The following is a 14,237-nucleotide window of genomic DNA, read 5'->3' on the forward strand; positions in this document are numbered from 1 at the left end:
GAATATGCAGTTTCTACGGACCAACTCAGGAAAATTTGAACTGTTTCCTGCTTCCTGCCTTGTCCATTGTGGGAAGCAGCATTTTAATTCTTATTTGTTTTGTAGGGAGCAGAGGTAACAATTTGAAATTGCTGTAGCATTTTTACTTTTGTTTGCAGATTGCAGATTTCATAGGTGTGGTTTGAGTTAGAGGGGATTTAAATAAAATGTTCAGCTCTGAGTAAATTTTTTGAGGATGTTGTGGCTTGTGTTTTAAATTACTGACTAGCTGTGACTAATCTGATTAGTCCTTTGGCTGGAGGAGTGTGAATTACCTTCCCCCAGGTATAGCTGCTTGGGAACTGAAAGTGTGTTTTATGGACACAAGTTCAAAGTCCTCATGATGGGAGAATAAGTGCCAGCAAAAAAACTAATAAAACTTACGAAAACAAGAATATGAACTGTAAAATCACTTCCAAAGAGAGTGTGTTTAAATACTGAAGTGAACAATCCCAGACAGTTTGGAGTGGAAGGTTTGCTTTGTTTATAGAGAGCACAACTTCTCCCATAAGAAACAGGAGGAGGATGGATAGCCAAAAGCCAATCTGCCATGGCCTCTCTCTTGTTATTTGTTTAATGATGTGCATTGCTGTCTTCTTTCTCCATTATCTAGAATTAACTTTTAATTTTTTTCATCATATTGGATATAAACTGAGATGATACTATTTTCCAGTGGTGATTATGACAGTACTGTTCAAGCCTACCACACTGGGAACTAGACCTGGATTTTGAAGGATTCTCTGTGAGCTGGACATGGAAAATTTATGGTTTCATCTGTCTGTAGGGGGACATCTTAAAGAGGCCAAACTCTACTCCATACTGATTAACAAAGAAATTACTCCTGAATGAAAACAAGCATGAATACTTTTGCAACAGAATATGGTGGTAGGATCAATATATGAAAGTCTTACATGGAAAATATTTTTACTGCGATCACAGAATGATTGTCAGAAAATATGAAGTTGAAGGTCTCCAGTATTTCAGAAGAGATTGTTGTGTGCTTGAGAGCATACAGACAAGTCCAGGAAGAAAGATTCTTGGAATTAGAGGAAATCATGACACATACAGATTTCTCTGCTGATTGAATAGAGGTGCCAACTCATTTTAATGCATATGCTTCCATCCATATTTTTATCACTTAATTTGCATGCATAGGCACACACTTTCAGCTATGCATCTGTGTTTAAAAATGCACACAAGAGCCATGTATGACTCTGAGCATGTTTTTGTTAATATATATATATATATATATATCACGCCAGCCAGTCAAATAGCAATAATATTTCTCCTGCTTGCTCATTCTTGGATTGCTCATTTACATATTTATGCGGCTCCTATTTTCTTTGTAAAAGAAAAATCTATTAAACAATCTGCCTAGGCTTTCACAAGGACAGAAATCACTAAGCTTCTGATTTTTTTTTTATTTTTGCAATTCTAGATATTCCTAAAAGTGAGGCTATGCCATCTTTCATTTGCTTTCAGCAAAAGCATAACAGCTCCAGAGTAGCTCTTAATTGGGGTCAGCATTTATGTCAACACCATCCATAACAAAACAAAAATTGATGGATGTCAGCTTTTTTATATTTAAGTTGTAGGGCTGACTTACTGTATTGTCATACTAAGTTGCTTAACAGAAACAGAAATAGATGAGGATGGATTTTGGATTGGTTTGATTTGTTCATTAATTGTCTTTGAAACAACAAGCAGGTCACTGCTAAAGAAAAAAAAAAATGTAACTAATCAAAAAAGACTGCAACTTACAAAGTACACTCACAGGATTCATTGCACAGTCACAGTCATGCAGTCGTGACCTGTGTGCTCTTTCTATCTGCTTTGTACTCAGCTACGCTGTGCTTTATATAGATTGAAAGACCTACAGGGAAAGAGTTATAGCCTGGATTGTGGAACAGCCTTTGTGCTATGCCTCCAAAAGCAAAATGCATTTTTGTACCGACATCAGATTATGGCAAGAGGTGTAAATCCAGATCAGCTATCAAAGGAAGGATGAACCCAAAATAGAAAATAAATTAGTGGCCTCGCATAAATCTTCCCACTTCAGCACTAGTGCTGGATATAAATTCTGATGGACAAAAAAGCTTTTCTGGGAAATCCCAGCATTTCAGCATGCACTTCTCAATCTGAAACATTTTAGGGTTTCCTGTGTTTTGGAAGAATACCCAACTGATTGTTGCCCCATGCCTGGGGAACCAAGGATGGGATTTGCTCACACTCTAATAGCCCTCTTTAATGGAGGATTTTAGAGAAAGTCAGAGTCACACTAACCCCAAGTGAAAGGATCTCATGCTGCATAGTGATGGAAAAAGGAGCAGTTAGCTCCTTCTGTCAAGAGAAATTCTGATTGCATGGAAATTGTTTTTTCTTCCCTTCCAGTGAGGCCATTACTCACAAGGCAATGATATCTGCAGCCATGGAAATCTAAAATCTCAGCTAGACCAGGACTTCAGCTTTTCAAATCTAACTTTGAAGTTAGCCCTACTCTGAGTAGGGCTTTGGAGCTCCAGACTACATTAAATCATTCTGTGACTCTTTGACTTCAGATAGATGAAATACTGATATTTGCCCTTGATTTAATCACCCAAGACCTCCTTTATAGTTAGGAGAGAAAAGGTGGGTGTGATTCATTTTTGTTCTATGCTTTCTAGGTCTGACAGGTTGCAACACAGACAGCAAAAGATTTACCTAGCTCAGGCTTGTGCACCTACATGGCATTTAGATAAGACCAGATTTTATCCTCTGGGGAGATGTTTGGGCAGGGGAGATTCAGAACTCACAGTCTGCTTCACCTCAGAAGAATTTGATGGGATGTGGGAACCATGGAAGCCTTCAGCAGATGCTTGGTGAAACCCATATTCTCACCTGTATATTCCAAATATTTTTACTTCTATATCATGATATATCCTGAAGGGCTCTGCAATGATCCTTTTATTGAAAGAATACAACTAAAATAAATTCTTTAATGATTTGTGTGTGCTGGTGCATCCTTTGAGTAATTTCCAGTTTTATTCCAGTCTTATTCAAACAGAAGTTTTACAACAGAGTTCTCATAAAATTTTGCTTTATTTGGAAACTTGTAGGGCCAAATAAGGGTTGAATGCTGAAAATAGGTTTTTGAAGCTCTTTTATTCATATTGAATGAGAATATAGCTATGCTAGTCCTGTGGCAGATCTGCAAGAATGGGAAACCAGGAATAAGAAACGTTTGCATTGCAGTCAATCTGTGAACCTGACTGATAAAGTAATAGCTAGTGTATCAGGATCACCCTGCATTGTTCTGGTTGAAAAAAACCCCACATTTAGAAATATATAATTAAGTGCACTGGAAGAAAAGGTAGAGTGTACCTAACAAAACCCATGTTAAACCTGTGATGACCTACATCTGTAAACTCTGGAAGCTCATCTAGAGGGGCTTTCTTACCAATGTGATTGTGAAAAGTAAAGCAGTTTTCTCAGCCAAGGGACACTTTGCCAAGAGGAGTCAGAGTCCTTTTGCTGCCTTTCCTCCAAACTCCGTTCTTCCTCTGACAAATGGGGACTTGGCATTTGCCAAAACAAGGACAGGAACAGGAGTTTTTTGTCAGCACATGGGAGCTAAGCCATTAAGTTATTGTGGTTTTTGTTTTTTTTTTCTAGGAGGTACCAGTATGTCTCCCAAAACTGTACACAGAGTTTTAATTAAGATGTGATGTTTACTACCATCTTTCTGAGCCAGAACAGATGTTGCTCTCCAGCAAAAGGCACTTCCAAGATGACTGGAGAGTTCAGTGACATATGGAAATTAATGGGATTTTTGTGGTCAAATTTATCTCAGCATCCCTTTCCACAAGGAGGTCTTGATTCCTGAGTGCAGTCTTTGGGGCTCTTTCACCACCTAAGTTCAATGATATGACTAAAAGCAATAAAGCAATGATGAAACAACTTCTTTCAAGGTGCTTAGCGACATTAGTGACTATAAATAAGAGCTGGGTAGTGAAAAAACATCTTTATGCCAATAAGTGAACACTCTTTCTCCCAGATGAAGAGACATTAACTTGCCCAAAGCGTGGGAACAATCTAGTAGGAGCAATGGGAATAGTCTTGACTAGTATTTGAGTGTGGGTGGATGCCAAGCCGTGTAGTTCCCACTGGTGGATGGGCTGAGAGCTCCGTGAGAGATCAAGGCACCAAGCTGTGCTGGGCTCTGTAACCTTTTTGCCCTATATGGTGAGCCTGCCCCAAAAACAGGCTCAGCTTGGCAGCCTCTGTGTTGGTAGGACCAGTGCCAGCTGTGATCTAAAAGCTGGGGATTGCTTCTGCCCAGTGCTGAGCCCCAGCTCCCCCATCCCAGCTGCCAGGAGGGCTCCCTGGTGTGCATTTGCCCTGGATATGTGGGTTGGGATGTTCCAGAGCACAGGAAATACCGGCACACACACACAACATACCATGCGCCCATATCTTGGGAAGCCTGCTAAAATCAGGGAAAATTTGGCCTCTCCTCTGAATTGACTCTACACTGAAGAAGAAAACATTTTATAGTACTAATAAGAACACTGCTAAGATCCTTGGTCCTGAAGCAGACAAATGTCAAATGTGTACAACCAAAGGAGCACTTATTTTGAAGGCAGATCAGCTGCAAAAAAATGAATTGGCTTTTCAGATCCTCCTACGAGTCCCCAGAATACTTGCTGTGATTTGCAGTTATGCCATCCTATTTCTGAGCATGTTTTCCTCTCTTGTGTATTGAAAAAGAAAGTCTTCATCAGGAGAAACAAGAGTCCTTATATGCTTCATGTAGGTAAAATCAAAAGGGGAGTATATGCAGGTATGACTGTTTCAGAGATACATGCATCTCTGCCACACGATAAAGAGGGGTTTTGTAAATAGCCTGGTGTTCCTGTATTGACATTTCCTCTGCAGGCAGCGCTCCAGCTTTGTGCGAGTGCCTGGCACTTGCACACAGCTCTGCTGTGTTATGGAAAGTCAGGCATGCGTGAGCTGATCACTGGAGACAGGCAAGGAAAAGGGGGACCTCAGTGAAGATGAGTCAGTTGGGGACAGGGAACACTGCATCTTTTGTGGAGTGGCATTAAGAGGGAGAGGGAGGTGACAGTGATGCTTGCACGGCATCCCCATGGCCCCCCCTCGCTCCCCAAACCAGTGTCAGAAAAAGGCAGAAAAAGGAAGACCTGCTGGAGCATGACAAAACTGTGCAGCAGGAAAATGAAAGCCTTGGGGGGAAATATAACTCCTATGTATTTGTGGAATACAAGTCCTGCAGAGAAAGAGTGGGGGAAATCACGCCGCTGCTGCCATGGAAACCAAATCCTCCCCATCACAGGGAGACGTGCCGAAGTCCTGGGCAGCCTGGCTGCTGCTCACATCATAAGCCAGACCCCCCCATTTCCTACCTCTTTGCTCTTTCCTAAGACCTTAACAGTTTTGAGGTATTGTGTACAGAAATGAAGGGTTATGGAGCTGCAGCGGTGTTCAACCAACCGTCCTGGTAAAATATATTCAGGTCTTTCTCTGAGAAATGCCAGAGGCTTTCTAGTTATTTTTTGCAGGAATGTGCCAGGGTTTTTTGCTCCCCCCTTGAATGAGATTGAAGGGGGAATAAAAAATGGTTTAGAGGCATCACCTGTGATTCATGTCTGTCTCCATGGCTTCTTCTCATCCTGAGGCTTTTTCTCATCCTGAGGCTGGATGAGAGATACCGGCTGGAGAATTAATTTTGGAGTGGGGCTCCTGAGTGCCAGCAATCTAGCAGAGGAAAACATGCTTCCTACCTGTGTTATTGCTGCTGCATCCATGTCTGAGGAAAGGAGAGCAGGGTTTTACCAGTGAAGGCAAGGGGGAGTGAGGACCAAGGAAAAGAAAGCAAAAGAAAAATTGTGATAAGGACTGAGCAGGCCTCTCATTATCTTTTCTTGGTCTGTGCCTGTACCAGGCTGCAGGGTATGAAGAGTGATTGCTCTCCAAGCCCTGGATACAGAAATAACTTGCTGTTTTACTTTTTTAAACAGCAACTGTGCTCATTGTAATGTGTGTTCATGGCAGTTTTGTATTAATCAGTTTTCTTATACCAGAGCCAGTGGTGCATTGCTGAGCGGGTTCCTGCAGATAGGAAAAGCTGGTAGGCATATATATACTGCATTATCCTTCCACAAGTCCTTTATTTCAGAGAAATCTCTTAAGCAGGCTAATCTGTAAATATAAGTGAAGTAGAGCCCATGGCATAAAATGATCATAGTTGAGACCCCTCTTTGGAGGAAATACTAGTACCTGCTGGGATGACAACAAACGTGTGTGATGAATTTCACAGGAGAGACAGAAGAACATTCCCTATAATAGGAGTCCAAAAATCAGGTACTGTGCCAGTGGCACAGGAAGTTACTGGAAACTGGGAAAATACATCAGGGAGGTGTGTCTACCTTATTATTTTATTATTCCCTTTGTATCTATAACTCACCGCTGCTGGAAAGCCTGAGTGAAGATATTCTGGTAGTCTGACACCGTTCCCTCGATGACGAGTAGTCCCATTGAGCCAAACAGCACCAGTTATTAGTATATTATTGTGAAATAGCAGCAAATATTTACAGGATTTTGACTTTATTGAGGCTTACAGGATTTCTGCATTGTCGTAGCTCTTTGAATATCAGTGAAGATAAGACATGCTCATTGTGAATACCAGCATCAGCCCTATCCCTGCTTGCTGCTACTGAAAGTTTCCGGGAGCACACCAGCCAGCTTGCAGTACATGCTGTAAGGCTGCAGCATATTTTAACCATGACTAAAAGAAACTAAAAAATAAAAAGTAGAAAAGAAGAAAAAAGGCATCTGAAGACGGAGACACCTGGCTGAGTCCCAAGCGGAAGAGGAATTTCACTGGTCTAATGATCAGCATCTTCTTCAAAGACAGGAGCAAGAAGAATGTTAAGTATTTGTCCTATCTGCATCGTTCTGTGACAGAAGATTCACCCTCTGTTAGGAGCCCATTTTGGTTACAGTAGAACTCCTGCAGGCCTCACTTCAATGATTTTCAGTGAAGGGTCAGAAGGAGGGGGGCACTGGTGCAGCTAATTCAGCAATTGTGCAGTACCAGCTCTTAGATTCTTGGGGTTTTATTTTGTATTAAAAATAAGACACAGTTGTTTACTAGGGGATTGCTGAATGGCCTCTGTTCCCATGATACCTAGAGGAGGCTGACAATTATTCTCCCTGGGTTCTCCCTGGAGCTATTTTCTTTGCTGGCGGGGAGGAAATTGTTCATGTTTCATTTGCACTACCGTTGTTCCAGCTGCCAGAGCAGGAATGTTTGCCTGCCAGCCTGCATTGGTGGCAGCGGCTCCTCTTCAGACCTGCCATCTGTTAGCGTTATTCCTGATGTCATCTGCTTGCTGGCAGCTCCTGGAGGGATGTCCCTCTGTGCTAGGCGCTGTTTCACTGCGTCAGGAAGACCAGAGGGGCAAAACAGAGGCAGGTAAGCGACACAAGGGGCTGGAGAGAGGCTATCTGTCCCAATCCTCTTGGCAGGCTGGGAACAGGGCATTGAACTTCATTTTCCTGTTTCTGGCTCCTCTTAGTCTCTTACTGAAATACCTCCTCAAGTATCCACTGTAAATAGCAGCTGCAGCACAACACCAGGGTCTGCAAGAAGTCCCTGATTTACAAAACAAGGCTTCTTATAAACATCCTCATCCTGAAGCCTTGTGTGATCTGGAAGGATTAAAAAAAAAAAAAAAAAAAAAAGCAACAAGGAGGAATTTGCCCTTAATTTCTCTTGGTTCTTAGCTGATCTGTTTTGTCTGTAACATGGGGTCTTCACTGCTCAGGAGAGTATTTTTTTGTTGACCCCTTGGTTACCGCAACGAACCCTTTTAGGCTGAGCTTAAGCCCCATCACGCTGAGCCCATGTTTTAAAAAACGAAGCCCACTCCCGGCTGGCCAGCTCTTGGCAGCTTGGGCGACTGCGCTCAGAAGCATCCCTGGAGCCTGGCCGTGCTGGAGCTCCCGGCCCCAGCTAACACCTGTCGTTGCCCCCGAGCCCTTCCCGTTCCTTTGTCCGGCGGGGGAGGCGGCGGGCCCAGCCCGGCTGCAGTGCCCGAGCGGCACCGCCGAGCGGCACCGTCCGCCCGGACACGCGCGGCGACCGCCTGGGAACCCGGAGCGCATCCCGGGGAGCCCACCGCCACCTGACGGGAACAGCCGCAGGGCTGCTCTCAAAGGGAGGAAGGTGCCCCCCTGCTTCGGCCCGGCACATAAACTGCCAAAAAAAAAGAGCATTTCCGCCTAATTTCAGCCCCCAAATCACGGGGTTACCCACGCACGTCTGCCAAACACCAGTATTGCATCACGGGTTTCTGTGAAGGGTGAGTTGGTAACTCAAAACGCTGCTAAACCATCCAGGGTTGCATCCAAACACAACAAGGAGTTTGCCATCATTTACAGCATTTGGATTGGTAGGAAGGGTTTGTTTGGTTCGGTTTTCCCCTCCCGTCTTGCTTTTGGTTTTGAGATTACATTTATTCTTCCAGATGCTCAAATGATGCAATATTAAAAAGTTCAAACAACGTTTTTCTTTTCTTTCTTTTTCTTTTTCTTTTTCTTTTTCTTTTTCTTTTTCTTTTTCTTTTTTTTTCTTTTTTCTTTTCCTTTTTTAATGAAACTTAGCAGGAAAATTTTTCAAGCTTAAATTAAGCCAGTGTTTGCCATGCTATGAACAATGTTCCTAGCAAATGGCGTTATACAGGTCAATATCTAAATCATGTCTATTTTCACTTTCTGAAAATAATGGATTTATTTTTTTAACCTGGAAATCTGGATATGTAATGATTACCTGTTATTTTTAAAGCCAATTTAATAAGTCTTAAGGAGGACATAAAAATAAACAGGCAAAAAAAGAAACATTTCAAATCCTGTCAAACAGAAATCGGTTCTGCACTTTCTGTTCATTCAGTTCCTTCAGGTTTTGACCGCACATCATCCCAGAAGTTTTCCCAGTCCTTATTTGAGCACTGCTGTGGCTGATGTGGGGCTGCCTGGGGCTAGGTAGGAAGATCTGCCATGAGTCCCAGCCTCCACATCATGCAGACTAGGGACACATGCAGGATGCCACATCTCTTTTCTGGAGGAGACTGAGGTGACAAGAATGACTTCAGGGGTGCTCTACCATCTCACCCTGGTCATGATACGTGAGTCCTGCTTCAGGAACTGGGAGTCTCCCACATTTACCAATTTCTGTGTGGCCAGTCTGTCTGCTTTGCCCAGCAGGGCCACTTCCCTCCTTCCCAGCCCAGAACTGAAATTTCTGTCTTTATTTATCTGTGTGTTTTGGAGGAGTCATTTGGACATGACTTTTTACCCTTTTGAAGAGCAGACTTGCTCCTGCAGCCTGATGTGTTTGCTTGCCACTAGTGCATTTGGAAACAAAGGACTCTAAGAGCTTCAAGCATGACAGAGGGTTTGCCAGCATTTTGGAAATGAAATTGGTTTAGTTTACATACATTTAGAGAAGATGCTTCTGTGGCTGACAGCCTGTGTAATGTTTGGTTTTTATTTGACAGATGACTTAATATATCACACACACACACACACACACACACAGAGCCAGTAATCAATAGCCTAAAGTCGGACACCATGCCTAGAGGAGGGACTCAGCATCTGGGGAGACCCTCAAGTCCAGTTTCTCGAAGTTTCATAGGGTACCTAAATCCTACTGAAGTCAGTATCCCTGTGTTGTCTGTGTGGACCTTGCATGAAGTGCAATTGCAATGTTTTTATTGTCTTTGCTCTCTGTTTCAGCAAGTTCAAGGTAGACTAGGCCAGGGTTGCCCCAGAAGTAAAGAGCTGAAAGGATATCCCATGGACATATATGAGAGTCCATGTCTGCAAATCCCTGCTGTATAATAATGTCCGTTGTTTTCTCTGTTTTTTGTGTTTTAAGAAAAAACCCAAAGAAACCCACACAAATAGAATGTGCCCTGCTTTCCTTCTCTTCTCAAGATCAGAGTCAAATTCTTGTAGTTCTGCCCTTCTTCTCTCAAAGGCCCTTTTCCCAAGACTAGTAGCACAACAAACAAAAGCTTTTCTAAAGAAATACAGGCAGCAAAGTGTTCTTTTGCCAGTGCCATCATTTCGCTGGCTTTGAATCCAGAAGGGCTACTCCCTGCCAAGCCTAAATGAGCTGTGTCAGCTTGGGTTTGGATGCTTGCCTTGGTCCCAGGCATTTTCTTCCACAGTAAACAAAGCACAGGTAAACAAAGCAGCTGCTGAAGGGAGCTGCTGAGGGCCCTGCAAAACGTCCCATCACCACTTTGTCCAGGGTGCAGAGCCAGGGGGCCCATGGCAGCCAAGGCTGAGGTGATGAGGGCTGTGTTTGCACCTGGAAGAAGAATGCAGCCTCTCCTCCCATGGCCCTTCATGCCCCATGGAGCACGAAGGAGCAGCCATCCCCTTCCTCCCCTTTCTGGGGCAGAAACAGACCCAGCTGCAGTCCACTGTCAGAAAAGCCAAATGCAACCTTGTCTAACTTTTGATCAGCCTTGAACTTGTTGTCTGAGTGGGGACATCCCCCTGTGATGCATCACACTGTCTCTGAAACAGCACTGTGCCTATCAACAACACTCATCTGCTGTGAATTGCTGGGTGGAGGATGACGCAGGGAAAGAAATGTCAAAAAGATCTGCTGAGTAGCATAGATGCAGCCCCACAACACTTCTTTTAGGGGAACAGCTGCCTTTTTGCCTGTGTAGTCGGAGCCATATAAACACGTTGCATGCTACAGCAACTGGCTGCAAAAATTTCACTTTACTTGGATCCCAGTGCAAGAGTTGGGGAGGGACAGCCAGCAATGTTCATCCCAAGGCTCCCTGCCCTCCTCATGTTCCAGCTCTCTGCAGGGATACTTAGGACTCATGTCCAACAGCCAAGCAACTTTCTGGGAATTATGTCCATCCCTTCTGACCTTGTAATCAGCATTTTAAGGGCTTCTTCCCAGATAAAAATAGAGGGCGAGGGAATGATCTAGCTGTCTGTCCTAAATTACTTGGGAGAGTAAAAGCCCTTTGTGTGTACTGTGGTTTTTTAAGATATCTTTGCATTTGTGTTTCTATGATCACTGGAGGGGCCACTTGAGGCTGTATTAGGGACTATGCCAGCACTTCATGAAAAAGTTGGATGTGTCCTAAGGACCCTCCCAGGAGGTAATGACAAGTGATGCAAATTGAAGAGAGCCTAGACAGCAAATCTAATAAAGCACACTGAAATGATCATGTGCTTTTTTGGCAGGGGTGTTATGTAAATAAAGTAAAACCTGGTTATTTCTGATTTCTGTGCAGTAATTTTTTCTTTCAGATATCACAACTGAGAAGGCAATTTGAGAGGGGAGGAAGAGCTCATTTCTATCACTGTGGCTGAAACCCAGCTGTAATAGCAGAATGGCTTTTCTGTCATAAATTTTCAGGTTAGGACTTGCTATCTTCTCAAAATACAAATGCAAGTCATTGTTCTCACCTGGAGTTGCAAAATCGTGATAATTTTGGTTGACAGTGACTTCACCAGGTCATCTAGTCCTGCCTGTTTCTCAAAGCAGCACCAAGCTACACCAGCTTGCTCAGAGCTGTGTCCAGTCAAGTTCTGATTATCTCCAAATGTGATACCTTTGGAAACAGCTCCTCTGGGCTATTCTACCACCTTCAGAATCATCTTTTTTCCTGACACATAATCAGAACTAGCATGTTGCAGCATGTCTTCTTCCTAGTATTGTGCAGCTTTGAGAAGGAAGTCTTCTCTATACCTTTCTCTTCAAGTAGCTGTAGTCAACCACAGCAGTAATTTCCCCTCAACCAATCTCAGCCTTTTCTCATATGCTGAGTGCTCCAACCCCCTGACCACCTTGGTTGCCCTCCTCTGGGCTCCCCCTTGTATATCTCAAATTGGAGATATTGCTGTAGGTGTAGTTTCACCAGGGTGTGAGCAAAGGGTAGTGCAGCTGACCGGCTGGCTATGCTTTTGTTGACAGATGTGTGGCCATCCCTCTTTGTAGAAATGTCACACTGTTGGCTCCTATTAAACCTGCTCTCCATGGTATCACCCCAATCCTTCCCTGCAAAGTTGCTTTCTATCCAGCTGACAACCCAGCCCTTACTGGGGCATGGAATAACTATGTCCCAGATGCAGCACTCTGCCTTTTTTGAAGTTCATGGTTCTTGTCAGCTCATATCTCCATCCTGCTGTTTTCCTTCCAAGCAATATTTCGACTCTCCAGCTTATCAACTGTTCTCTCCAGTTTGGTATCATCCATGAATTTGCTGATAGTAAGTTCTGTCCTATCATCCAGGTCATGGATGAAGACATTGAACAGATGGGCACCATCACTCCATGACCTGGATGCAACCCATATTTCATGCTGCTCATAATGGGCCTTTGAACCCAAAGGTCCAGCCAAATTTTACTCCCAGTTACTGTACACTTACACAGTCAATGCCTGAACAACTAGCTGGGGGGATACTTTTGGAGACTGTGTCCAAGATCTTTCAAAATTAGCATTATCTCTTCTCCCATTGTCCCCTGGGCTGATCATCTGATCATAGAGCAAAACCAGGCGAGTGAGACATGATCTGTCCTCAGAAAATCCATGCTGGCTGATTCGAATCACCCTATTGTCCTTTGCGTGCCTGGAAATGTTCTCTATGGCCTTTACAGGGACTGAAGGGTGAGAGGCATTGCCTTGCAGGGCAGAAGGTCTCACCTCTCAAGAAGGTTTTGCCTCCTCAAGAAGGCTCCTCCTTCTTGCTTTTCTTCAAGAACACATTTGTGACTTTTGCCTTTTTTCAGTCATTGGGAATCTTGACTGATTACTGCGGCCTCTCAAGGATGACAGGGATTGCATTGCAGTGACACTCACCACCTCTCTGAGCCCCATATTATTAATCACACCTTGTCCTGTGGACTCATGCATTGATTTGGGTGATCACCTTTGTCAAAAGGTTCCGCTACCCCAACTTTGCCACATTCATTAATGCCATAGAATAAAACCAGAAACTGCTGCCTATCCACCCCAAATATTTTAGATATCTAATCAGGAGCAAAAGTTTGATTGCAGGCAGTAGTTGAGATTGTTTGAATTTTTCCTTCCCAAAACTGCTCTGTGGCCCTATCTTCATTTTTGTTAACTGCTGTTCCAACCTTTTTTTTTTTTACCCCTAGCAAAACACAGAAAAAGATGAAATGTCTCAGAACATTGAACCTCTGAGTAAGGAGCCTCCTCATCAGCTCCCTGCTTTCTGTTATGACATTCAGATTCTCTGTGGAAGTGCCCACAACCGTCATTATCCTCTCACCCTGAAGATCAAATAATTCTGATGACAGTAGGCTGGTTTCAAATTACCATTTGATGATGAGTGGAGACCAGGAGCAAATGGCTGCTAAAAACAGAGATATGCTTGGGAAAATCAATCAGTTGTGAGTTGGTAACAAACACACACACACACAAAACCACTTTGAACATTCAAAAGAATAGATGTTACTTTCCTCAGAGTGCAAGTGAAATTGAACAGTTCTTAAATTCACAGAACAGGACTCAGTAATACCATATGGTCTTGGTTAAAATTATTTTGTATTGTAACAAAAGCAAAACCATCCCACAGAAAGCAAACCTTGAGCCAGTTATATGAGTGCTGCTGAGGGAGAGAGAAACCTGAACTTGATTTCCTCACAGACCATAGGGCAAGTCACTTTGTCAGGATATCTTATCTGTAAACTTTAATAGCTTTGAGAATTAGGACTTTAATTTCTTCATCTGTTAAATTATGAGGTTGGTAATAACACCTCTGTGTTGTGAACTACTTGGATACTGTGCTACTGATGACCGTATCAATATCATAGCATAAATTAAATAGAAATGGAATTGTTTTACTCCAGACTGCTTTACCACTGTCTAAATGCAACCCTTAAGATTAGCAGGTATTTTTGCTTATTTTTAATGCACTATTTCCTATTTTTAGGGTGTTTTTTTCCTTATGGTAAATATTGCCAGAAGTGCCACACTTTATAACTGGTTTCTTTAACTTTGAGGAAAACAGGACTTATCCTGCCACTTCCTAACTTTTTTTTCAATGTAAGAACTGCTCTGAGACTATATCCATGTAGAATAATACAGAATTTAAACACATGCCAGTGAAATATTATATTGTTTTATATCA

The sequence above is a fragment of the Onychostruthus taczanowskii genome, unplaced genomic scaffold, assembly GCF_017590055.1.
Source record: "Onychostruthus taczanowskii isolate IOZ18803 unplaced genomic scaffold, ASM1759005v1 scaffold26, whole genome shotgun sequence".
Lineage (NCBI taxonomy): Eukaryota > Metazoa > Chordata > Aves > Passeriformes > Passeridae > Onychostruthus > Onychostruthus taczanowskii.